Below are 22,351 nucleotides of genomic sequence, written 5' to 3' on the forward strand. Positions count from 1 at the left end.
GTTTGTCTGGAGCAAATGTGAAGTTGCAGTGCTGATGAATGTCATGAGTTCTTGTGATGGCCATTTCAAAAGGGACTGTTCCAGTTGGCTGAAACGTGAAAATGTACGTAGGACAAAGGTGTACAGTGTGAAAGGATGTACGACACTTTCATTCAATAGCTGATCAAAAGTGACAGCAGCGTTGCCAGGCGTACGATAATTATCGTACAAATACGATAATTTGACCTTTTTATACGATGTACAATAGCACCCGTACGATAATATGATAATTCAGGAATGTATACCATAATTCAATGGAGATGTACAATAATTTGACTTTTTAATTAACCTTTACACTCCGTGAGGCCGAAATGATGGACCGACCGGCAGACTCCAAAAGGCCATAATTTTGGCCCAAGTCAAGTCTCCCAGTCATCGCCGGCCCGAGACTAAGGTTTATTTTTGTCAAACGTCCAGCCCTTTCTATTCGCTCATCGTTTCCTCCAGCTGATGCAGCTAACCAATCATAAGAGAGCTTATAGTTACGTGATGAAGACAGCTGCATGCCTGCCACATTTGCCCTGGGAGTGAGTGGTTGCATGATATCCTTTAGATCTCATCATTTTTCGGAGATTTATAAGTGAAGTAACAAATAATTATGTAATGTCTGCAGATAAATGAGTGTTTCAGGGGTAATATTCATTGCAGTTATGGAGATGACAGTGCTGTTTTGTGTGAAGATCTACTGAAATAAGACTGCCTCCATCCAGTGTTGGCCATGGCTGCCAGTGATGAGGAAATAGTTCTCGATGTCTCTGACTCTTCAGAGGTGCTTAAAGAGGACCATGATTGCACTATTGATGACGAAATTGATGCTAATGATGTGTGTAGTGAATCAGTAGGTAGTGACAGTGATTCTGTAGTGAAAGCAGTGATGACGATCCAGTTACTTCTGTCCCAAATGTGACACAGGATTCTGTTCATTGTGTTATATCAGACACCATAAATAGCTACGCATGTAAAGTACCACCATTATACAAGCATCTACCCAACACTGCTTTCAAATATATGTAATTTTTTTGCATGTACATAGTGTAATGCTAGGTGTTTTAGGGTAGGGTTCCCATCCTCTAATGCCTAGTGTGTAGCTCGGCTCTCTTTCTAAACCGGACTTAGACAAATAGGAGAGAGGCAGGACACAAAAACTCAAGGCAACAACCTTACACATGTATTACTAAATTCTACAGTGGAACGGGTAGATGTCACGAATACAGATACAGTGGACAATTATAATTCTTAGGCTTAGATATGAGTTATTAATATCGCACAGGATACTACCCAGGTCAAGGTCGGGCAAGGTGAATAGCACTTAGGGGCGAGGTTTATATGCCATTATTGCAGGAAGCCCAAGTTTTATATATTTGTGGAGTGGGTGGTACTATTTCACTATTGGCAATTATTACTGAAATACAGCATAGTGTCCCTTGGAACGTCCAACCACCTCCACCAGGAATTCAGTATAGTGCCCCCGTGAACTCCCAGACACCCCCACAAGGACCCCATGGGGGAGCAGCAGCAGCACAATGAGACTCGGTGCTACAACGGCCCTAGTCAGTCCAGGCTGTACGCCCATATGACTCGGAGCCCACCCGCCGTCACCATAGCAGGAATCCTGCACTACATTCCGGACGAGCTTCCACCAACCAACCTCGGGGTGGAGCTGTCTGTCCAGCTCCTGCCAGCGCCCCTAAGGAGTCGGCCTGTAGCCACTCCTGCCTTCTACAGGAGACGGCCAGTAACCTTTCTGAAGGTGTCTTCCTTCTTGAGACGACCAGTAGCTGCTCGTCCCTCACTAAGGAATCGGCCAGTAGCCGACCTGAGGGTAACCAGGAGACGGCTGGTAGCCACTCCCACCTTTGTCAGAAGGTGTCCTTCTGGAGATGGCCAGTAGCTGCTCCAAACCTCCTCCTGAAGTAGTCAGCCTGTAGCTGCTCCCGGCTCCGTCAGATGGCCGGTAGCTGCTCCAGAGGCGTTGCCCCCGAGTCGGCCTGTAGCCACACCACACCTCTCCTGCAGGAGTCGGCCTGTAGCCACTCCCACCTTCGTCAGATGGCCGGTAGCCACTCCGAAGGTGTTGCCCCTGAGTCACCCTGTAGCCGCTCCTCCTTCCTCCTGAAGGAGCTGACCTGTAGCCGCTCCCGCCTTCATCAGATGGCCGGTAGCCGCTCCAAAGGTGTTGCCCCGGAGTAGAACTGTAGCTGCTCTCCACCCCTCCTGCAGGAGTTGGCCTGTAGCCGCTCCCGCCTTTGTCAGACGGCCAGTAGCCGTTCCGAAGGTGTTAACCCCGAGTCGGCCTGTAGCTGCTCTCCACCTCTCCTGAAGGAGTCGGCCTGTAGCTGCTCTCCACCTCTCCTGAAGGAGTCGGCCTGTTGTTGCTCCCGCCTTCGTCAGACGGCTGGTAGCCGCTCCGAAGGTGTCCCTGGGTTTGCTGGCATTACTCACCCTCTCAGGCCACAGCCAGTAGCCGGGCCTTGGTGCCTTGTGGTCGCGCCTGTGGGAAGCCATGGCCAGTAGCCAGGCCCCATGGTTGGAAGCTGCACCCCGCCGCCCCAGGGTGACACGAGTTCCCTGACCCCCGACGCAGAAGACATAGAGGAGTACTGGAGAGGACCTATAGCTTCCCCTGGCCTCTGCTCCCTACGACTGGCCCTGGGGAAGACCCACCTGACAGACCCTGACGCAGACCGGTGCCACAGCCCCTCCCTGTTGGCGCCACCTAGCTCTAGGGGCCGCAGCCCTCAGGAACCCCAGGCCCTCCCCAGAACGCTCGGATGGGAACTCCCTATGCCTCGACGGTGGAGGACCTCCACCTCCAGCAGGAACCTGAATGAGAGGTTCAGGCAATTGCTCAGCCCCAGTCCTGAGGGCCACATTCCTATCCCCAGCCCGGAAAGTACAGGCCCCTTCGCCACCTGCAGCCCCGAATGAAAGAAGACGCCCCTGCGCATGATCCTGTGCCCTCTCGGCACGGCCTCCCCTGGCGGTGCCCCTGCTCTGGCAGATGTAAAGCCGGATTGTCTCTCCACCGCACCGCTGCCCAGTGACCCATGAGACAGTGACTGCGACCCTATTGTAGTGTAACAGTGGCGAGGCAATAAAGTGCATTCATAGTACCAGATCAAGTGTTTTAAGTGAAATTGGAATGATGATGGTCTAACAGTAACAAGGCGGAACAGTGAGTAGTCCATATAGAACCAAAGTGCTAGTGAATAAGACCGTTACACGATATCCATCATATCACAGTAAGAGAAATACCCAAGCCGTGGAGTTTGTAATAATAATTAACCAAAAGTCCCTTGCCCCTAGAAAATAGTAAAGTGAACACGCTACCAGTAAACTCCACCTCATACTACCACAATCATAATTAGACCCCAGTGCCTTGCATCCTCCCCTAGTGAGCCTCATCTCTAACTCCTCCATGCACTCAGAGACCTTGGACTGTACTATTTCTGCAAACTCTGCCTCGAGTGTTATTTTAGTGTATTCTCCCAAAGTATCCTGTGAGGTACTAATTATCTAGATATAAGTGTTTGTGACCAACCAAATATTGTGTTTGTAACATCTGCTGTTGTCCATTGTCTGACTGAGTAATACACGTGTAAGGTTATTGCCTGGAGTTTTTGTGTCCTGCCTCTCTCCTATTTGTCCTAAGCCCCGAGCTCGAAAGACAACCCCGCTACGTGTTAGGTGTCTGAGGAACGGGAAGTCGAGCCTTAAACACTTAGCATTACAATTACTTTAACACTGGGGTCTGTGTATGATTTTAGTATGATATGGCATTATCAGATGGTAGCGTATTCACTGTAATAGACCCATATTTCACTGCTTGGCCGTGTTCACAGTTTCACTGTTACTTTTATTCACTCCACCACTTTTATATTGTCACCTATGCTTCTCTCATTGACTTCCTTTATATGGTTAATTCACTGCTATGCCTTCACGTCACTAAGTCACGGACACTGCGTTTTCAGTCACTCCTTTCAGGTCTGGGCGTTGTGGTGGTCAGGTACAAGGACGGCGGAGGTGACCCAGCCTCACTACTGATGAGGCTGGGTTCTGCCAGGGGTCTCTGTGTTCAGGGGCCATGGGATCACGTGTACGGGCATCCTCTCTCGTCCGGGGCTGTGGGTGGCGAAGGGCCACGTGCTTTTGGGGCTTGGGGCAGGAGTACGGCCGTCAGGGTTGGGGCCGAATAACTTCCTGAACTTCTTGCTCAGGTGCCTGACGGAGGACAAAGATCTCCGGTGTCTGGGTGTAGGGAGGTCCTGCCCGGGGGTCCTGGGGGCGGTCTGGGGGTCCTGAGGGATGCAGTCCCCGGTGCTCGGTGGCGCCATCAAGAAGGGGCTGTGGCACCAGCCTATGTCGGGGTCCGTCAGGTGAGTCCTCTCCAAATCCTGCTGCAGGGAGACAAAGCCAGGGGAAGTCATGGGGCCTCTCCAGTACTCCTCCAGGCTGGGGACTCCCTCTGAGTCATAAGTTGGTGAAAAGGAGTCAGCACCTGACAGAGGAGAGGCTACAGGCCGTCTCCTGCCGTAGGGCCCGGCTACTGGCCTTGGCCTCTTAGGGGCATGGCTACAGGCTGTCGCTAAGGCCCGGCTACTGGCCATGGCCTGGGGAAGGGAGCAGCTACAAGCCGACTCAGAGACATCTTCAGGGCAGCTACAGGTCATCTCCTGACGAAGGCAGGAGCAGCTACAGGCAGTCTCCTGATTTCGGCTACAGGCTGTCTCCTTCAGGAGGGTTGACCGGGTACAGGCCATCCCCTGACAATGGTGGGAGCGGCTACAGGCCGTCTCCTGTTTTCCCTGAGAGTGGCTACAGGCCGTCTCCTGTTTTCCCTGAGAGCAGCTACAGGCCGTCTCCTGTTTTCTCTGAGAGTGGCTACAGGCCGTCTCCTGTTTTCCCTGAGAGCGGCTACAGGCCATCTCCTTCAGGAGGGTTGAGCGGCTACAGACCGTCTCGGAAAGAACACCTTCAGAGCGGCTACATGCCATCTCCTGATGAAGGTGGGAGCGGCATCAGACCGTCTCCTGTTTTCCCTCAGAGTGGCTACAGGCTGTCTCCTTCAGGAGGGTTGAGCAGCTACCGGTCGTCTCAGGAGTGCTGACTGGAGCTGGAGTACCAGCTCCACCCAGATGTTGGTTGGGGAAGGTTCACCTGGAAGGTAGTCTTGCATTCCCGCTATGGTGGCAGCGGGTGAGCTCCGGGTTATAGGGGCATGCGGCCCTGGCGGACTTATGTCATTGTTGCCCTGAGTCCCGGCGCACTGTCATTGCTCGTCTGTGGGCTCCTTCTGGGGGTGTTAGGTCGCCCCCTGTGGCACTATACTGCATTTTACCACCGTCTGCTGGGAACAAGTTTACCTGTGACTGGAGGTGGTAAACTTTGGTGTCGTAGGTTTGGTAGACTGGCTGTAGGTGTTGGAGGAGGGAGTGCCAGGCTGTGGTGGCTGAATTCTCGTCTAGTTGCTCATCACAGGTGATGAAGAGGGTGGATGAGTCGGTGGAGGAGAGAAGTCGTAGGAGGTGGTGAGGTCCTTGGACTCATTGTTTCTGTCCAAAGGCGGCACCCATACAGCTCGTCGAATCCTCATGGCGCTAGGTGTTATCCTCTGTGCAGGGCTGTGTTGAATGCTGGAGATGGACAGTGAGTGTGGGGTTTTATGCCAGGGTAATGTGGCGTGGCGTCTCTGGGGAGTGTAGGTGGCCGGAATTTGTGCCTGGTGTATCATGAGTGTGAGATGATTTAGGGCAGGGGTAGGGGTGTGATTTTGTGGCGAGGCGGGTGGGGTGGGCAAGTGGGTGTATTGGGCAGGTGGGTGGGAGAGGCGGCTGGAGCATGTGATGGTTGTTTTAAGGGTGGGTGTGGGCAGGAATGTGGGTGTGCAGTGTCGGCGTGTGTGTGAGGTGAGCGGGGCACGCGAGGGTGGCTGTGGGGTGGTAGAATTGTGGGCGGCACGGCGCAGGGAGCTGGATGTAGGGTGAGTGGGTGGTGGCGTCATGGGGATGTGGGCGGCGCAGGTGGAGTTGGGGGCAGGGGACAGGGTGGACGGGGTTGAGGGGGCATGTGCGGGCTGTGGGCTGGGAGATGTGGTGGTAGTGGTGGGCTCGGCAGGGGTGTGGTGGGCAGAGGGGGTGCAGGGGTGTGGGCAGGACACGCGGTGCTGGGCATGGGAGAGGAGGCAGCAGGTGGTGAGGAGGTGGGGGAGCGGCGGGGGGTTGGTGGTGTTGGTGGGTTGTCAGGTGAGGTGCGTTGCAGCGTGACAGAAGGAGAGGTGGAGGCGGCAGGGGAGGGGGAGGGAGAGAGAGATGGCGAGGGGGAGATGTAGCAATCGTAGATGGTACAGGGAAGTGGCGTGGAGGTAGTGGGTGGGACGGGGCCCGAGGCTGGGGGGGTGGGGGCAGGAGTGCGAAAAGGGCGCACTGGTTTCGGAAAGTGTGGGGAGTGCCATGGTACTCGACGATCACCTGATAAAGGATAGGGACGCGGAAGATGGTGTGGGGCCCAGTGAAGCGCGGCGCGAGCTTGTGGGGGGTGGGGAGCTGCGCTATCTTAACAGTGTTGCCCGGCTTGTAGGGGAGGGCGGTGATGGTTCGAACATTTAAAAAAATTTTTTTTATAAAAATTCAGGTTTAAGCAGGAGTGTAATCTGGTTTATGTTAAAATGTTGCCACATCATTTGGCTCTTTAGGTTGATAATATGAAATTCTTAGCTCTTTTCAGCTTTAAGCTATAAGTAACGAAACACAAGTGACTAGATCGTCCGAACCATCCCTACCAGTGGTGATGCTTCGGACAGTAGTGTGGGATGGTTCGGCCATATGTATTACTCAACATATTCTTAAAATTATGTGAGTTATATTGGATAAAAATAAACATTTTTTAATTCAAAGATGTTTCATTTTCCTAAAGTACAATATTAAACTTCAGAATCCAAATGAACTACTTGATATCTGCTATATATATATATATATATATATATATATATATATATATATATATATAAATATATATATATATAAAACTGAAATAACCTTCACCAAATTTATTAATAAATGACTTAACCTCTTACTTTCTGCTAAAAAATTATGTATAATTAGCCTTCTCTCTCTCTCTCTCTCTCTCTCTCTCTCTTACACACACACACACACACACACACAGTGGGAGTCAGAGATAGCAGTCGTGCAACGTCGGCGCTCCTTACTGAACCAGCACGCCAGTGGCATTATCTAAATTAGTATCTTTATATGAGTCAAGCTCTGTACCAGGTTAGACTAAATGATTTTTCATTATTAAAAGAAAAAAAAAATAAGAAGTTTAAAAAAGACTTGTTTAAACAGAAAAGAGAACCAAGAGGCGAAAGAATGCGCTCAGTCAGCTGAGGTTTGTTTAGACTACACCTGCACGGGGAATGTAAGTACATGTACTCTGTGCTTTTCGTATTGAAAAATGGACACATTCTTTAGTAAAGCAAATTTGGAAAAGAAAAGGGATAAAGGTAGAAAGCAAGATGATGATTTCTACCAAGAACTGGTTGAAGTGGAGACTCACAATAGACTGGTTGAACGTGTACAAAAACTGGAAATGGCTTTCAAAAATGAAATTGATGAAATAATGAAGCAGATGCACTTGCAAAAGGAAGAAATAGAAAAACTAGGAAGGGAGGCCAGCAAGAAAGACACAACCATCAGTGAACTAACAGTGGAATTGAGTACACTTAGGAAGAAAATGAGTGAAATGGGAAGTACAGTAGTCAATCACGAGAGTGTTATGGAAAAGTTCAAAAATGATACAGAGACAATTAGGCAAGTAAGCAGTCTGACAGACCAAAGCAGTAATATTGAGGAGAAGATAACACAGGTGAATGAAGCTGTGCAAAGCTACAAAAATGATGTAGAAACCACGTATGCTGAAATGGTGAAAGTAAAGAAAGACTTAGAAACAAGGGTGGAGGAAAAAAGCATTAAAAAAGGAAGTGAAAAGAATAATCCAAAACAATGCAAAGTTAGTCAGAGATTCAGTAGATATAAACAAATCTATAGTAATCACTGGTATAGAAGAGGAAGAAGTAAAAAACAAGATCACAAGAGACAAAAAGGAGATGGCAAATGTAATGAGCTTGCAGGTACGAAAGTGGTACACAAACAGGATGGAGTAAAAAGAAGGAAGGTAGTAAAACCACGTCATGACAAGTATATAAACAAGATGATAAGTTGATGTACTCAAATGTGGATGGAATGGTATCTAAATTACTAGAGATGAATGATTATGTCAGAGAAAATGAACCACAAATAATATGCCTAACTGAAACAAAATTAACACCAAGGATATCCAATGACATACTAAACTTAGAGGAATACAATATATGGAGAAGAGATAGAAATTTTAAAAAAGGAGGAGGAATTATAATATTAACTAAGAAAAATCTAAAGTCAATGAAATAAAACTAGATATACAATCACAAGTAGAACTGATTGCAGTAGAGATCAACACATCTGAAGGGAAAGTAATTGTAGCCAATTTGTACATGCCACCCAGATCAAACATATGGGAAAAAGACGAATATGAGGACCTGGCAGAGAGTACAATTCAGAGTTTAAGATCATTACTAAATAAAATGGAAGAGAAATCGGAAAGAATTATACCAACTGGAGATATTAATACAAATATAAATTGGAATACTCTAGATATAATTAGCCAAGAAAGCTGTTGGGACCAAAAGCTCCTGGATCTCGTGCAAGAGTTTTTCCTAACGAAACATGTGAGGGAAACCACCAAATAAAGAGGAGTCGATGTACCTTCAGTGCTAGATCTAATATTTACTAGGCAAGAAAATGATATTGACAGTTTAATATATCACCCTCCACTCGGCAAAAGCGATCATGCAGTACTAAATTACAACTTCAGGATAGCATATGACATAGTTAACAGCAATGAAAGTTACAAAAAGGGCCTAAACTATAAAAAGGGAAATTATCAAGACCTAAAGAAGTATTTCTTAGAAGTTGGTTGGGAAAATGAGCTTAGAGGACAAAATTTAAATGCTGTATATAAAAAATTCTGTGAATTTTATGAAATAGGAGTCCAGAAGTACATCCCACAGTACAAAGAAGCAGATAAGAAAATACAGAAATGGTTCAATACAGAATGTAAAAAATCAAAAGAAAGAAGAGATTTGTTGTGGAATAGATACAGAAGACACAATAGTGAAAGGGCGTATAATAATTACAAACAGGAAGAAACGATTATACAAGAATAAGGAGGGAAGCCCAAAAACAGTTTGAGGAGGATATAATAAATGAAAGTAGTGATCAACCAAAGCTGTTTTACAGCTACATTAGAAGCAAAACCAAAGTAAAAGATATAATACAATCCATTATGGATGAGGGAATAACTTATACGCAAGAGAAAGATATTTGTGAAGCACTAAATAAGAATTTCCAATTAGTTTTTACAGAAGAAAAAAATTTTGAGAGGGACTATGTGGAACATGCATGTCCACACATACAACCAGATATATAAATAGCAGAAAAAGTAATACAGGAGGAGTTAAGTAAATTAGACAGAGGAAAAGCAAGTGGTCCTGATGAAATTTCATGTTGGGTACTACGAGAATGTGCAAAGGAGTTAAGTAAACCATTATTTTTAATTTTCAAGAAATCCTTGAGTCAAGGGAAACTACCTGATATTTGGAAAAAAGCAAATATTGTCCCCTTATTCAAGAAAGGAAATAGACAAAATCCACTCAACTACCGACCAGTATCACTGACCAGTGTTGTAAGCAAGGTATTAGAAAAGCTTATAAGAAAAGCATAGGTAAATCATCTGGAAGAACACAGTATGATAAGAGAAAGACAGTTTGGTTTCAGAAAAGGAAAATCATGTGTTACTAATCTGTTGAGCTACTATGACAGAGTAACAAACACAATACAGGAAAGAGAAGGATGAGTGGAAAGTATCTCTTTAGATTTCAAGAAAGCTTTTGACACAGTACCACGCCAAAGACTTCTATGGAAACTGTACTATCAAGGAGGAATTCGAGGTAAACTGTTTTCTCATAAAAACAGAACTGAGAACAGTACTAAGAGGAAACTACTCATCATGGAAAGAAGTGACTAGTGGAGTACCACAGGGTTCAGTGCTGGCACCAATCATGTTTTTAGTGTATATAAATGATATAAAAAGTAACACTGGAAATAATAATAATTTGACTTTTTAATTAACCTTTACACTCCGTGAGGCCGAAATAATGGCCCGACCGGCAGACTCCAAAAGGCCATAATTTTGGCCCAAGTCAAGTCTCCCAGTCATCGCCGGCCCGAGACTAAGGTTTATTTTTGTCAAACGTCCAGCCCTTTCTATTCGCTCATCGTTTCCTCCAGCTGATGCAGCTAACCAATCATAAGAGAGCTTATAGTTACGTGATGAAGACAGCTGCATGCCTGCCACATTTGCCCTGGGAGTGAGTGGTTGCATGATATCCTTTAGATCTCATCATTTTTCGGAGATTTATAAGTGAAGTAACAAATAATTATGTAATGTCTGCAGATAAATGAGTGTTTCAGGGGTAATATTCATTGCAGTTATGGAGATGACAGTGCTGTTTTGTGTGAAGATCTACTGAAATAAGACTGCCTCCATCCAGTGTTGGCCATGGCTGCCAGTGATGAGGAAATAGTTCTCGATGTCTCTGACTCTTCAGAGGTGCTTAAAGAGGACCATGATTGCACTATTGATGACGAAATTGATGCTAATGATGTGTGTAGTGAATCAGTAGGTAGTGACAGTGATTCTGTAGTGAAAGCAGTGATGACGATCCAGTTACTTCTGTCCCAAATGTGACACAGGATTCTGTTCATTGTGTTATATCAGACACCATAAATAGCTACGCATGTAAAGTACCACCATTATACAAGCATCTACCCAACACTGCTTTCAAATATATGTAATTTTTTTTGCATGTACATAGTGTAATGCTAGGTGTTTTAGGGTAGGGTTCCCATCCTCTAATGCCTAGTGTGTAGCTCGGCTCTCTTTCTAAACCGGACTTAGACAAATAGGAGAGAGGCAGGACACAAAAACTCAAGGCAACAACCTTACACATGTATTACTAAATTCTACAGTGGAACGGGTAGATGTCACGAATACAGATACAGTGGACAATTATAATTCTTAGGCTTAGATATGAGTTATTAATATCGCACAGGATACTACCCAGGTCAAGGTCGGGCAAGGTGAATAGCACTTAGGGGCGAGGTTTATATGCCATTATTGCAGGAAGCCCAAGTTTTATATATTTGTGGAGTGGGTGGTACTATTTCACTATTGGCAATTATTACTGAAATACAGCATAGTGTCCCTTGGAACGTCCAACCACCTCCACCAGGAATTCAGTATAGTGCCCCTGTGAACTCCCAGACACCCCCACAAGGACCCCACGGGGGAGCAGCAGCAGCACACTGAGACTCGGTGCTACAATGGCCCTAGTCAGTCCAGGCTGTACGCCCATATGACTCGGAGCCCACCCGCCGTCACCATAGCAGGAATCCTGCACTACATTCCGGACGAGCTTTCACCAAAAAACCTCGGGGTGGAGCTGTCTGTCCAGCTCCTGCCAGCGCCCCTAAGGAGTCGGCCTGTAGCCACTCCTGCCTTCTACAGGAGACGGCCAGTAACCTCTCTGAAGGTGTCTTCCTTCTTGAGACGACCAGTAGCTGCTCGTCCCTCACTAAGGAATCGGCCAGTAGCCGACCTGAGGGTAACCAGGAGACGGCTGGTAGCCACTCCCACCTTTGTCAGAAGGTGTCCTTCTGGAGATGGCCAGTAGCCGCTCCAAACCTCCTCCTGAAGTAGTCAGCCTGTAGCTGCTCCCGGCTCCGTCAGATGGCCGGTAGCTGCTCCAAAGGCGTTGCCCCCGAGTCGGCCTGTAGCCACACCACACCTTTCCTGCAGGAGTCGGCCTGTAGCCACTCCCACCTTCGTCAGATGGCCGGTAGCCACTCCGAAGGTGTTGCCCCTGAGTCACCCTGTAGCCGCTCCTCCTTCCTCCTGAAGGAGCTGACCTGTAGCCGCTCCCGCCTTCATCAGATGGCCGGTAGCCGCTCCAAAGGTGTTGCCCCGGAGTAGAACTGTAGCTGCTCTCCACCCCTCCTGCAGGAGTTGGCCTGTAGCCGCTCCCGCCTTTGTCAGACGGCCAGTAGCCGTTCCGAAGGTGTTAACCCCGAGTCGGCCTGTAGCTGCTCTCCACCTCTCCTGAAGGAGTCGGCCTGTAGCTGCTCTCCACCTCTCCTGAAGGAGTCGGCCTGTTGTTGCTCCCGCCTTCGTCAGACGGCTGGTAGCCGCTCCGAAGGTGTCCCTGGGTTTGCTGGCATTACTCACCCTCTCAGGCCACAGCCAGTAGCCGGGCCTTGGTGCCTTGTGGTCGCGCCTGTGGGAAGCCATGGCCAGTAGCCAGGCCCCATGGTTGGAAGCTGCACCCCGCCGCCCCAGGGTGACACGAGTTCCCTGACCCCGACGCCTTGAAGACATAGAGGAGTACTGGAGAGGACCTATAGCTTCCCCTGGCCTCTGCTCCCTACGACTGGCCCTGGGGAAGACCCACCTGACAGACCCTGATGCAGACCGGTGCCACAGCCCCTCCCTGTTGGCGCCACCTAGCTCTAGGGGCCGCAGCCCTCAGGAACCCCAGGCCCTCCCCAGAACGCTCGGATGGGAACTCCCTATGCCTCGACGGTGGAGGACCTCCACCTCCAGCAGGAACCTGAATAAGAGGTTCAGGCAATTGTTCAGCCCCAGTCCTGAGGGCCACATTCCTATCCCCAGCCCGGAAAGTACAGGCCCCTTCGCCACCTGCAGCCCCGAATGAAAGAAGACGCCCCTGCGCATGATCCTGTGCCCTCTCGGCACGGCCTCCCCTGGCGGTGCCCCTGCTCTGGCAGATGTAAAGCCGGATTGTCTCTCCGCCGCACCGCTGCCCAGTGACCCATGAGACAGTGACTGCGACCCTATTGTAGTGTAACAGTGGCGAGGCAATAAAGTGCATTCATAGTACCAGATCAAGTGTTTTAAGTGAAATTGGAATGATGATGGTCTAACAGTAACAAGGCGGAACAGTGAGTAGTCCATATAGAACCAAAGTGCTAGTGAATAAGACCGTTACACGATATCCATCATATCACAGTAAGAGAAATACCCAAGCCGTGGAGTTTGTAATAATAATTAATCAAAAGTCCCTTGCCCCTAGAAAATAGTAAAGTGAACACGCTACCAGTAAACTCCGCCTCATACTACCACAATCATAATTAGACCCCAGTGCCTTGCATCCTCCCCTAGTGAGTCTCATCTCTAACTCCTCCATGCACTCAGAGACCTTGGACTGTACTATTTCTGCAAACTCTGCCTCGAGTGTTATTTTAGTGTATTCTCCCAAAGTATCCTGTGAGGTACTAATTATCTAGATATAAGTGTTTGTGACCAACCAAATATTGAGTTTGTAACATCTGCTGTTGTCCCTTGTCTGACTGAGTAATACACGTGTAAGGTTATTGCCTGGAGTTTTTGTGTCCTGCCTCTCTCCTATTTGTCCTAAGCCCCGAGCTCGAAAGACAACCCCGCTACTTGTTAGGTGTCTGAGGAACGGGAAGTCGAGCCTTAAACACTTAGCATTACAATTACTTTAACACTGGGGTCTGTGTATGATTTTAGTATGATATGGCATTATCAGATGGTAGCGTATTCACTGTAATAGACCCATATTTCACTGCTTGGCCGTGTTCACAGTTTCACTGTTACTTTTATTCACTCCACCACTTTTATATTGTCACCTATGCTTCTCTCATTGACTTCCTTTATATGGTTAATTCACTGCTATGCCTTCACGTCACTAAGTCACGGACACTGCGTTTTCAGTCACTCCTTTCGGATCTGGGCATTGTGGTGGTCAGGTACAAGGGCGGCGGAGGTGACCCAGCCTCACTACTGATGAGGCTGGGTTCTGCCAGGGGTCTCTGTGTTCAGGGGCCATGGGATCACGTGTACGGGCATCCTCTCTCGTCCGGGGCTGTGGGTGGCGAAGGGTCACGTGCTTTTGGGGCTTGGGGCAGAAGTACGGCCGTCAGGGTTGGGGCCGAATAACTTCCTGAACTTCTTGCTCAGGTGCCTGACGGAGGACAAAGATCTCCGGTGTCTGGGTGTAGGGAGGTCCTGCCCGGGGGTCCTGGGGGCAGTCTGGGGGTCCTGAGGGATGCAGTCCCCGGTGCTCGGTGGCGCCGTCAAGAAGGGGCTGCGGCACCAGCCTATGTCGGGGTCCGTCAGGTGAGTCCTCTCCAAATCCTGCTGCAGGGAGACAAAGCCAGGGGAAGTCATGGGGCCTCTCCAGTACTCCTCCAGGCTGGGGACTCCCTCTGAGTCATAAGTTGGTGAAAAGGAGTCAGCACCTGACAGAGGAGCGGCTACAGGCCGTCTCCTGCCGTAGGGCCCGGCTACTGGCCTTGGCCTCTTAGGGGCATGGCTACAGGCTGTCGCTAAGGCCCGGCTACTGGCCATGGCCTGGGGAAGGGAGCAGCTACAAGCCGACTTAGAGACACCTTCAGGGCAGCTACAGGTCATCTCCTGATGAAGGCAGGAGCAGCTACAGGCAGTCTCCTGATTTCCTTCAGAGCGGCTACAGGCTGTCTCCTTCAGGAGGGTTGACCGGGTACAGGCCATCCCCTGACAATGGTGGGAGCGGCTACAGGCCGTCTCCTGTTTTCCCTGAGAGCGGCTACAGGCCGTCTCCTGTTTTCCCTGAGAGCGGCTACAGGCCGTCTCCTGTTTTCCCTGAGAGTGGCTACAGGCCGTCTCCTGTTTTCCCTGAGAGCGGCTACAGGCCATCTCCTTCAGGAGGGTTGAGCGGCTACAGACCGTCTCGGAAAGAACACCTTCAGAGCGGCTACAGGCCATCTCCTGATGAAGGTGGGAGTGGCATCAGACCGTCTCCTGTTTTCCCTCAGAGTGGCTACAGGCTGTCTCCTTCAGGAGGGTTGAGCAGCTACCGGTCGTCTCAGGAGTGCTGACTGGAGCTGGAGTACCAGCTCCACCCAGATGTTGGTTGGGGAAGGTTCACCTGGAAGGTAGTCTTGCATTCCCGCTATGGTGGCAGCGGGCGAGCTCCGGGTTATAGGGGCATGCAGCCCTGGCGGACTTATGTCATTGTCGCCCTGAGTCCCGGCGCACTGTCATTGCTCCTCTGTGGGCTCCTTCTGGGGGTGTTAGGTCGCCCCCTGTGGCACTATACTGCATTTTACCACCGTCTGCTGGGAACAAGTTTACCTGTGACTGGAGGTGGTAAACTTTGGTGTCGTAGGTTTGGTAGACTGGCTGTAGGTGTTGGAGAAGGGAATGCCAGGCTGTGGTGGCTGAGTTCTCGTCTAGTTGCTCATCACAGGTGATGAAGAGGGTGGATGAGTTGGTGGAGGAGAGAAGTCGTAGGAGGTGGTGAGGTCCTTGGACTCATTGTTTCTGTCCAAAGGCGGCACCCATACGGCTCGTCGAATCCTCATGGCGCTAGGTGTTATCCTCTGTGCAGGGCTGTGTTGAATGCTGGAGATGGACAGTGAGTGTGGGGTTTTATGCCAGGGTAATGTGGCGTGGCGTCTCTGGGGAGTGTAGGTGGCCGGAATTTGTGCCTGGTGTATCATGAGTGTGAGATGATTTAGGGCAGGGGTAGGGGTGTGATTTTGTGGCGAGGCGGGTGGGGTGGGCAAGTGGGTGTATTGGGCAGGTGGGTGGGAGAGGCGGCTGGAGCATGTGATGGTTGTTTTAAGGGAGGGTGTGGGCAGTAATGTGGGTGTGCAGTGTCGGCGTGTGTGTGAGGTGAGCGGGGCACGCGAGGGTGGCTGTGGGGTGGTAGAATTGTGGGCAGCACGGCGCAGGGAGCTGGATGTAGGGTGAGTGGGTGGTGGCGTCATGGGGATGTGGGCGGCGCAGGTGGAGTTGGGGGCAGGGGACAGGGTGGACGGGGTTGAGGGGGCATGTGCGGGCTGTGGGCTGGGAGATGTGGTGGCAGTGGTGGGCTGGGCAGGGGTGTGGTGGGCAGAGGGGGTGCAGGGGTGTGGGCAGGACACGCGGTGCTGGGCATGGGAGAGGAGGCAGCAGGTGGTGAGGAGGTGGGGGAGCGGCGGGGGGTTGGTGGTGTTGGTGGGTTGTCAGGTGAGGTGCGTTGCAGCGTGGCAGAAGGAGAGGTGGAGGCGGCAGGGGAGGGGGAGGGAGAGAGAGATGGCGAGGGGAAGATGTAGCAATCGTAGAAGGTACAGGGAAGTGGCGTGGAGGTAGTGGGTGGGACGGGGCCCGAGGCTGGGGGAGTGGGGGCAGGAGTGCGAAAAGGGCGCACTGGTTTCGGAAAGTGTGGGGAGTGCCATGGTACTCGACGATCACCTGATAAGGGATAGGGACGCGGAAGATGGTGTGGGGTCCAGTGAAGCGCGGCGCGAGCTTGTGGGGGGTGGGGAGCTGCGCTATCATAACAGTGTTGCCCGGCTTGTAGGGGAAGGCGGTGATGGTTCGAACATTTAAAAAAATTTTTTTTTATAAAAATTCAGGTTTAAGCAGGAGTGTAATCTGGTTTATGTTAAAATGTTGCCACATCATTTGGCTCTTTAGGTTGATAATATGAAATTCTTAGCTCTTTTCAGCTTTAAGCTATAAGTAACGAAACACAAGTGACTACATCATCCGAACCATCCCTACCAGTGGTGATGCTTCGGACAGTAGTGTGGGATGGTTCGGCCATATGTATTACTCAACATATTCTTAAAATTATGTGAGTTATATTGGATAAAAATAAACATCTTTTAATTCAAAGATGTTTCATTTTCCTAAAGTACAATATTAAACTTCAGAATCCAAATGAACTACTTGATATCTGCTAAAAATATATATATATATATATATATATATATATATATATATATATATATATATATATATAACTGAAATAACCTTCACCAAATTTATTAATAAATGACTTAACCTCTTACTTTCTGCTAAAAAATTATGTATAATTAGCCTTCTCTCTCTCTCTCTCTCTCTCTCTCTTTTACACACACACACACACACACACACAGTGGGAGTCAGAGATAGCAGACGTGCAACGACGGCGCTCCTTACTGAACCAGCACGCCAGTGGCATTATCTAAATTAGTATCTTTATATGAGTCAAGCTCTGTACCAGGTTAGACTAAATGATTTTTCATTATTAAAAGAAAAAAAAAAAGTTTAAAAAAGACTTGTTTAAACAGAAAAGAGAACCAAGAGGCGAAAGAATGCGCTCAGTCAGCTGAGGTTTGTTTAGACTACACCTGCACGGGGAATGTAAGTACATGTACTCTGTGCTTTTAGTATTGGAAAATGGACACATTCTTTAGTAAAGCAAATTTGGAAAAGAAAAGAGATAAAGGTAGAAAGCAAGATGATGATTTCTACCAAGAACTGGTTGAAGTGGAGACTCACAATAGACTGGTTGAACGTGTACAAAAACTGGAAATGGCTTTCAAAAATGAAATTGATGAAATAATGAAGCAGATGCACTTGCAAAAGGAAGAAATAGAAAAACTAGGAAGGGAGGCCAGCAAGAAAGACACAACCATCTGTGAACTAACAGTGGAATTGAGTACACTTAGGAAGAAAATGAGTGAAATGGCAAGTAGGCCTACAGTAGTCAATCACGAGAGTGTTATGGAAAAGTTCAAAAATGATACAGAGACAATTAGGCAAGTAAGCAGTCTGATAGACCAAAGCAGTAATATTGAGGAGAAGATAACACAGGTGAATGAAGCTGTGCAAAGCTACAAAAATGATGTGGAAACCACGTATGCTGAAATGGTGAAAGTAAAGAAAGACTTAGAAACAAGGGTGGAGGAAAAAAGCATTAAAAAAGGAAGTGAAAAGAATAATCCAAAACAATGCAAAGTTAGTCAGAGATTCAGTAGATATAAACAAATCTATAGTAATCACTGGTATAGAAGAGGAAGAAGTAAAAAACAAGATCACAAGAGACAAAAAGGAGATGGCAAATGTAATGAGCTTCCAGGTACGAAAGTGGTACACAAACAGGATGGGGTAAAAAGAAGGAAGGTAGTAAAACCACGTCATGACAAGTATATAAACAAGATGATAAGTTGATGTACTCAAATGTGGATGGAATGGTATCTAAATTACTAGAGATGAATGATTATGTCAGAGAAAATGAACCACAAATAATATGCCTAACTGAAACAAAATTAACACCAAGGATATCCAATGACATACTAAACTTAGAGGAATACAATATATGGAGAAGAGATAGAAATTTTAAAAAAGGAGGAGGAATTATAATATTAACTAAGAAAAATCTAAAGTCAATGAAATAAAACTAGATATACAATCACAAGTAGAACTGATTGCAGTAGACATCAACACATCTGAAGGGAAAGTAATTGTAGCCAATTTGTACATGCCACCCAGATCAAACATATGGGAAAAAGACGAATATGAGGACCTGGCAGAGAGTACAATTCAGAGTTTAAGATCATTACTAAATAAAATGGAAGAGAAATCGGAAAGAATTATACCAACTGGAGATATTAATACAAATATAAATTGGAATACTCTAGATATAATTAGCCAAGAAAGCTGTTGGGACCAAAAGCTCCTGGATCTCGTGCAAGAGTTTTTCCTAACGAAACATGTGAGGGAAACCACCAAATAAAGAGGAGTCGATGTACCTTCAGTGCTAGATCTAATATTTACTAGGCAAGAAAATGATATTGACAGTTTAATATATCACCCTCCACTCGGCAAAAGCGATCATGCAGTACTAAATTACAACTTCAGGATAGCATATGACATAGTTAACAGCAATGAAAGTTACAAAAAGGGCCTAAACTATAAAAAGGGAAATTATCAAGACCTAAAGAAGTATTTCTTAGAAGTTGGTTGGGAAAATGAGCTTAGAGGACAAGATTTAAATGTTGTATATAAAAAATTCTGTGAATTTTATGAAATAGGAGTCCAGAAGTACATCCCACAGTACAAAGAAGCAGATAAGAAAATACAGAAATGGTTCAATACAGAATGTAAAAAATCAAAAGAAAGAAGAGATTTGTTGTGGAATAGATACAGAAGACACAATAGTGAAAGGGCGTATAATAATTACAAACAGGAAGAAACGATTATACAAGAATAAGGAGGGAAGCCCAAAAACAGTTTGAGGAGGATATAATAAATGAAAGTAGTGATCAACCAAAGCTGTTTTACAGCTACATTAGAAGCAAAACCAAAGTAAAAGATATAATACAATCCATTATGGATGAGGGAATAACTTATACGCAAGAGAAAGATATTTGTGAAGCACTAAATAAGAATTTCCAATTAGTTTTTACAGAAGAAAAAAATTTTGAGAGGGACTATGTGGAACATGCATGTCCACACATACAACCAGATATATAAATAGCAGAAAAAGTAATACAGGAGGAGTTAAGTAAATTAGACAGAGGAAAAGCAAGTGGTCCTGATGAAATTTCATGTTGGGTACTACGAGAATGTGCAAAGGAGTTAAGTAAACCATTATTTTTAATTTTCAAGAAATCCTTGAGTCAAGGGAAACTACCTGATATTTGGAAAAAAGCAAATATTGTCCCCTTATTCAAGAAAGGAAATAGACAAAATCCACTCAACTACCGACCAGTATCACTGACCAGTGTTGTAAGCAAGGTATTAGAAAAGCTTATAAGAAAAGCATAGGTAAATCATCTGGAAGAACACAGTATGATAAGAGAAAGACAGTTTGGTTTCAGAAAAGGAAAATCATGTGTTACTAATCTGTTGAGCTACTATGACAGAGTAACAAACACAATACAGGAAAGAGAAGGATGAGTGGAAAGTATCTCTTTAGATTTCAAGAAAGCTTTTGACACAGTACCACGCCAAAGACTTCTATGGAAACTGTACTATCAAGGAGGAATTCGAGGTAAACTGTTTTCTCATAAAAACAGAACTGAGAACAGTACTAAGAGGAAACTACTCATCATGGAAAGAAGTGACTAGTGGAGTACCACAGGGTTCAGTGCTGGCACCAATCATGTTTTTAGTGTATATAAATGATATAAAAAGTAACACTGGAAATAATAATAATTTGACTTTTAATTAACCTTTACACTCCGTGAGGCCGAAATAATGGCCCGACCGGCAGACTCCAAAAGGCCATAATTTTGGCCCAAGTCAAGTCTCCCAGTCATCGCCGGCCCGAGACTAAGGTTTATTTTTGTCAAACGTCCAGCCCTTTCTATTCGCTCATCGTTTCCTCCAGCTGATGCAGCTAACCAATCATAAGAGAGCTTATAGTTACGTGATGAAGACAGCTGCATGCCTGCCACATTTGCCCTGGGAGTGAGTGGTTGCATGATATCCTTTAGATCTCATCATTTTTCGGAGATTTATAAGTGAAGTAACAAATAATTATGTAATGTCTGCAGATAAATGAGTGTTTCAGGGGTAATATTCATTGCAGTTATGGAGATGACAGTGCTGTTTTGTGTGAAGATCTACTGAAATAAGACTGCCTCCATCCAGTGTTGGCCATGGCTGCCAGTGATGAGGAAATAGTTCTCGATGTCTCTGACTCTTCAGAGGTGCTTAAAGAGGACCATGATTGCACTATTGATGACGAAATTGATGCTAATGATGTGTGTAGTGAATCAGTAGGTAGTGACAGTGATTCTGTAGTGAAAGCAGTGATGACGATCCAGTTACTTCTGTCCCAAATGTGACACAGGATTCTGTTCATTGTGTTATATCAGACACTCATAAATAGCTACGCATGTAAAGTACCACCATTATACAAGCATCTACCCAACACTGCTTTCAAATATATGTAATTTTTTTGCATGTACATAGTGTAATGCTAGGTGTTTTAGGGTAGGGTTCCCATCCTCTAATGCCTAGTGTGTAGCTGGGCTCTCTTTCTAAACCGGACTTAGACAAATAGGAGAGAGGCAGGACACAAAAACTCAAGGCAACAACCTTACACATGTATTACTAAATTCTACAGTGGAACGGGTAGATGTCACGAATACAGATACAGTGGACAATTATAATTCTTAGGCTTAGATATGAGTTATTAATATCGCACAGGATACTACCCAGGTCAAGGTTGGGCAAGGTGAATAGCACTTAGGGGCGAGGTTTATATGCCATTATTGCAGGAAGCCCAAGTTTTATATATTTGTGGAGTGGGTGGTACTATTTCACTATTGGCAATTATTACTGAAATACAGCATAGTGTCCCTTGGAACGTCCAACCACCTCCACCAGGAATTCAGTATAGTGCCCCTGTGAACTCCCAGACACCCCCACAAGGACCCCACGGGGGAGCAGCAGCAGCACACTGAGACTCGGTGCTACAATGGCCCTAGTCAGTCCAGGCTGTACGCCCATATGACTCGGAGCCCACCCGCCGTCACCATAGCAGGAATCCTGCACTACATTCCGGACGAGCTTTCACCAAAAAACCTCGGGGTGGAGCTGTCTGTCCAGCTCCTGCCAGCGCCCCTAAGGAGTCGGCCTGTAGCCACTCCTGCCTTCTACAGGAGACGGCCAGTAACCTCTCTGAAGGTGTCTTCCTTCTTGAGACGACCAGTAGCTGCTCGTCCCTCACTAAGGAATCGGCCAGTAGCCGACCTGAGGGTAACCAGGAGATGGCTGGTAGCCACTCCCACCTTTGTCAGAAGGTGTCCTTCTGGAGATGGCCAGTAGCCGCTCCAAACCTCCTCCTGAAGTAGTCAGCCTGTAGCTGCTCCCGGCTCCGTCAGATGGCCGGTAGCTGCTCCAAAGGCGTTGCCCCCGAGTCGGCCTGTAGCCACACCACACCTTTCCTGCAGGAGTCGGCCTGTAGCCACTCCCACCTTCGTCAGATGGCCGGTAGCCACTCCGAAGGTGTTGCCCCTGAGTCACCCTGTAGCCGCTCCTCCTTCCTCCTGAAGGAGCTGACCTGTAGCCGCTCCCGCCTTCATCAGATGGCCGGTAGCCGCTCCAAAGGTGTTGCCCCGGAGTAGAACTGTAGCTGCTCTCCACCCCTCCTGCAGGAGTTGGCCTGTAGCCGCTCCCGCCTTTGTCAGACGGCCAGTAGCCGTTCCGAAGGTGTTAACCCCGAGTCGGCCTGTAGCTGCTCTCCACCTCTCCTGAAGGAGTCGGCCTGTAGCTGCTCTCCACCTCTCCTGAAGGAGTCGGCCTGTTGTTGCTCCCGCCTTCGTCAGACGGCTGGTAGCCGCTCCGAAGGTGTCCCTGGGTTTGCTGGCAT

Source organism: Coenobita brevimanus, chromosome 47, assembly GCF_032717465.1.
Source record: "Coenobita brevimanus isolate Jiangsu-jjx chromosome 47, ASM3271746v2, whole genome shotgun sequence".
Lineage (NCBI taxonomy): Eukaryota > Metazoa > Arthropoda > Malacostraca > Decapoda > Coenobitidae > Coenobita > Coenobita brevimanus.